The sequence below is a fragment of the Schistocerca serialis genome, chromosome 7 (assembly GCF_023864345.2).
Source record: "Schistocerca serialis cubense isolate TAMUIC-IGC-003099 chromosome 7, iqSchSeri2.2, whole genome shotgun sequence".
In the NCBI taxonomy this organism is placed as follows: domain Eukaryota; kingdom Metazoa; phylum Arthropoda; class Insecta; order Orthoptera; family Acrididae; genus Schistocerca; species Schistocerca serialis.
In genome coordinates, this window is record NC_064644.1 from 531,895,427 (window position 1) to 531,901,099 (window position 5,673).

At 41.9% G+C, this 5,673-nt stretch overlaps 1 pseudogene; it reads right to left on the reverse strand.

The window, feature by feature from the left end:
* Positions 1-5,135: 5,135 nt before the first annotated feature.
* Positions 5,136-5,253, reverse strand: LOC126413646 (5S ribosomal RNA; annotated as a pseudogene).
* Between the last annotated feature and the right edge of the window lie 420 nt (positions 5,254-5,673).

The window sequence follows — 5,673 nt, forward strand, 5'->3', positions numbered from 1 at the left end:
AAGAACCTTCTGCTGTACAAGTACGTACACCCACATACTGAAAAGAGGTTTACAATGGTCTTTGTACGGAGTGCGTTAACATACGGATGTGAAATCCGGACGTCAGCAAAGCAGAAGGAACGTCGCTTCGAAGCTGCGGAAATGTAGTGTAAGAACTAGCTGGGCTAACAAAAACGGATGGAATGGTTCTGCAAGAAATAGGGGAGAAGAAATAACTGCTGAAAGTCGTAGCCTAATGCAATGCAAAACTCACTAGACGCTTAATTACACATGATATTCTTTTTATAAAACATTTTCGAAGCCAATATCATAGAAGGAAAAATCTAGCGGACGACAAAGAATATGATATTTCAAAAGTATAAGATCTGATATTCTTCACATATGGGGATGAAGAGGACTGCTGAAGAGAGAAATCTGTGGCTGTAGAGACAAGGCTTGGCCTTTTGAGAGACAAAGAAGACTATGCGGTCGAAACTCAGAATTCTGAAGTTCATGGCAACATTTAGATCCGATCTCCAGTAAGTAAATTGCTAGAATTTTCTTTTTTCCTATAATTAACAAGAACTTATCTGAATAGTGAAGCTATGTGCGTACATACTATTCGTTGCAGTCATGCTCCGCTTTGATCTGTAATCGTATGACGTGAAATCGTATATAGATACTTCCTGGCAGATTAAAACTGTGTGCACGACCGAGACTCGAACTCGGGACCTTTGCCATTCGCGGGCAAGTGCTCTACCAACTGAGCTACCGAAGCACGACTCACGCCCGGTCCTCACAGCTTTACTTCTGCCAGTATCTCGTCTCCTACCTTGCAAACTTTACAGAAGCTCTCCTGCGAACCTTGCAGAACTAGCACTCCTGAAAGAAAGGATATTGCCTTTGTTTCATATCAGCGCACACTCCGCTGCAGAGTGAAAATCTCATTCTGGAAACATCCCCCAGGCTGTGGCTAAGCCATGTCTCCGCAATATCCTTTCTTTCAGGAGTGCTAGTTCTGCAAGGTTCGCAGGAGAGCTTCTGTAAAGTTTGGATGATAGGAGACGAGATACTGGCAGAAGTAAAGCTGTGAGGAGCGGGCGTGAGTCGTTCTTCGGTAGCTCAGTTGGTAGAGCACTTGCCTGCGAAAGGCAAAGGTCTCGAGTTCGAGTCTCGGTCGGGCACACAGTTTTAATCTGCCAGGAAGTTTCATATCAGCGCACACTCCGCTGCAGAGTGAAAATCTCATTCTGGAAGCGTATATAGGTTTTATGTTATTTTTCACGACGCCTCCGCACACACAAAAAGACTATGATGTCGACTTGAAAAAAGCGCGACTAAAATTCTTTCCAGGAATGCATCTTTTCATTCCATAGTTACTGAATTTCATTTTATTTATCTTCCATCAGTCACTTTTTGAGAGGTTTATCATCTGGTGATAACCATATTACGAAATAAAACCGCCTCGGGCAGATACCTATCACTTGAAGGTGCCTATTATAATTAGTAAGAAGAACATATCGTCAGAAAGGTTAGAAAGTTATATGCATTCGTTAATCGGCAAAACGACAACGATATCATCAGATGCTATATTAGAGCATACTTATTTTCATACAAGGCGTTGGAAGCGACATGAGAGAGTCTGTTTGTTTTAAATTTCAGCAACAAAAGCAACTTTCAGACTGGGTGTGATGTCGACTTGGCGAGGTAAAGTTATTCCTACACGTTTCTGATGGCGGTACTCTAGAATCTAGAATCAATAACAATTGCAGATGCTGTGTTTCCTGTTACACCCCATCTTCACCCACATGGAACGCCTTTCCTTTTTTCAGTTTTAAATTAACCACGCAAAAAATTACGAAAATTCGCTACACGTAAGGACTCACAATTTTGCGTTTTCGTCCAATTCAGCGGATATGTCCCAGTTATGTAAAACTCTCAACACTTCCAGCGCTGGACAGACGGGCTGGAGAGCATTATGGGAGCGATTGCTTTGAGACACGACTAAAGGTTTTTGAAATTAGAGGTAGTGTATTTTTATACTATATTGACATACAATATTGACTTAATAAATCATGGCGATGGTACTTAATGCAATGAAGTGCACACATTTCTACGTAGCTGCTGAATCAAGTGCAACAACAAGAAAGAACAAAAAGGCAGTGGTCCATTAGACTACAAATTAAACTTAGATAGATATGGTATCAGTGGGAACAATAGTAATGACAACAAAACGAATAAACGAATTCTTAGAAGGTATTACTTATTACAGTATTTTAATATGTACGTGTAATCTAGTAGTTACTAGTTGTGTTTCTCAGAATCCAGAAGAAGGCTACCACTATTTTTCTGCTAGTACCCACCCTCGATCTAATACGACTCGTGCACTTTGAACCAACGTTTCTTTGCTTGTATCAAATGGTTCAAATGGCTCTGAGCACTATGGGACTTAATTGCTGAGGTCATCAGTCCCCTAGAACTTATAACTACTTAAACCTAACTAACCTATGGACATCACACACATTCATGCCCGAGGCAGGATTCGAACCTGCGACCGTAGCGGTCCCGTGCTTGTATCTCAGTGTCGTTCCCGCGTCAGAGTATGACCTTGACTGCATCCGAGTTTGCGATGAGACGATTCTCCTGTGATAGCTGTTTACTGCCATAGCGCACAGGGAAGCTTAGAATACACGCTGAGCACACTCTACACTACATCATCACATGCATCACTGCATACGGCACTTGTACTCTCGGTTTCAGAAGCACTGGTACCACCACGCCCGCAGTCATCAGAGCTTGTGAGTGATTCCGCAGTGCACGACGTCCTGCAATGAAAAGTTCAGATCATATGTCTTGGGATAAGAACCTACTATCTGGTTACCATTTAAATTTAAACAGACGCAAAATCCCCAAGATTTCCGATTCTTTACCGAAGCTCGAAACTTAGCACGAAGTTCAATGCGAGACGCCTATAACAGTTTCCACAACGAAACTTTGTCTCGAAACCTGGCAGAGAATCCAAAGAGATTCTGGTCGTATGTGAAGTATGTTAGCGGCAAGAAACAATCAACGCCTTCTCTGCGCGATAGCAACGGAGATACTATTGAAGACAGTGCTGCCAAAGCAGATTTACTAAGCACAGCCTTCCGAAATGCCTTCACAAAAGAAGACGAAGTAAATATTCCAGAATTCTAATATCCTCGGAGTAGTGAAGCAAGTTAAATCACTTAATAAAAGCAAGTCTTCTGGTCCAGGCTGATGCATTAGCTCCATACTTAACAATCATATACAACCGTTCGCTCGACGAAAGTTCCGTACCCAAAGACTGGAAAGTTGCACAGGTCACACCAATATTCGAAAAAGGTAGTGAGAGTAACCCACTAAATTACAGGCCCATATCGTTAACGTCGATACGCAGCAGGATTTTAGAACATATATTGTGTCCGAGCGTAATGAATTACCTCGAAGAAAACGGTCTATTGACACACAATCAATATGGGTTTAGAAAACATCATTCCTGTGCAACTGAAGTAGCTCTTTATTTACATGAAGTGCTGAGTGCTATTGACAAGGAATTTCAGACCGATTCCGTATTCCTGAATTTTCGGAAGGCTTTTGACACTGTACCACACAAGCGGCTCGTAGTAAAATTGCGTGCTTATGGAATATCGTCTCAGTTATGTAACTGGATTTGCGATTTCCTGTCAGAGAGGTCACAGTTCGTAGTAATTGACGGAAAGTAATCGAGTAAAACGGAAATGATTTCAGGCATTCCCCAAGGTAGTGTTACAGGCCCTTTGCTGTTCCTTATCTATACAAAAGATTTGGGAGACAATCTGAGCAGCAGTCTTAGGCTGTTTGCAGATGACGCTGTCGTTTATCGACTAATAAAGTCATCAGAAGATCAAAACAAACTGTAAAACGATTTATAAAAATATCTGAATGGTGCGATAAGTGGCAGTTGACCCTAAATAACGAAAAGTGCGAGGTCATCCACATGAGTGCTAAAAGGGACTCGTTAAACTTCGGTCACAAGATAAATCAGTCTAATCTAAAAGCCGTAAATTCAACTAAATACCTAGGTATTACAATTACGAACAACTTAAATTGGAAAGAACACATAGAAAATGTTGTGGGGAAGGCTAACTAAAGGCTGCGTTTTATTGGCAGGACACTTAGAAAATGTAACAGACCTGCTAAGGAGACTGCCTACACTACGCTTGTCCTTCCTCTTTTAGAATACTGCTGCGTGGTGTGGGATCCTTACCAGGTGGGACTGACGGAGTACATCGAGAAAAGAAAGGCAGCACATTTTTACTATCGCGAAATATGGGAGAGAGTGTCACAGAAATGATACAGGATTTGGGCTGGAAATTATTAAAAGAAAGGCGTTTTTCGTTGCGACGGAATCTTCTCACGAAATTCCAATCACCAACTTTCTCCTCCGAACGCGAAAATATTTTATGATACCGACCTACATAGGGCGTAACGATCACCACGATAAAATAAGGGAAATCAGAGCTCGTACGAAAAGATATAGGTGTTCATTCTTTCTACGCGCCATACGAGATTGGAATAATAGAGAATCGTGAAGGTGGTTCGATGAACCCTCTGCTAGGCATTTAAATGTGATTTGCTGAGTATCCATGTAGATGTGGATGTAGATACTGCCAGAGAAGTGGTCTGCTAACTAACCTATCTGGGGAACAGCCCAGGACACTTAAGACTTTGTACAGTGCATTATCAAACGTTCTGAGATTCCAGGCCCACCACAATCTCATTGTCCTCTCTGTAGTCGGTGGCTTCGATTTAGATGTAGGTTTCGACGTAATGAAAGTGTTCCCTCCAGGAGCACATACACTGATTTACTAACAGCAAGTGATAACATATTAAAATATTTGCATATCTTCGAGAATCACCCTTTATATATTAAACAAAACTAAAACTCCACCCCCAACAGGACATGAAGGTCCAAAGAGATTGAGTGACCTCCGTGTCATCCTCAGTTCAGAGGCATCATCATTGGATGCGATATGGATGGGCATGTGTTCAGCAAACCACTCTCGCGGCCGTATGTCAATTTTCGTGACCGGAGCCACTACTTCTCAAACAAGTAGCTTCTCAGTTTGCCTCACAAGGGCTGAGTGCATCCCGCGTGCCAACAGCGCTCGGCAGACCGGAGAGTCACCCATCCAAGTGCTAGCCCAGCCCGACAGCGCTTAACTTCGCTGATCTGACGGGAACCGGCGTTACCACTGCGGCAAGGCCGTTGGCATGTATTATACAAATATATATATATATATATATATATATATATATATATATTTTGTTCTTCATATGTTCCTTACGTTCCTTTTACCGCCAGTTCTAAGAAGAACCATCTCATTTTTAATCTTATCAGTCCACCTAATTTTTAACATACTTCTACAGCACCACATGTGAAACTCATAGATTCTCTTTCTTCGGTTTTCCCGTAGTTCATGAGTCACTTCCATACAACCTGTGCTCCAAACGTACATTCTTAGAAATTTCTTCCTCAGATAATGCCGATGTTTGATAATAGCAGGCTTCTCTTGGCCAGAAATGCCCTCTTCGTTTGTATTAATTCTCATCTTTTATTTTGCTCCACACGCAACAGAATTCCTTAACTCCGTCTGCTTCGTGGACCCGAATTTTTAAGTTTATCGCTAATAT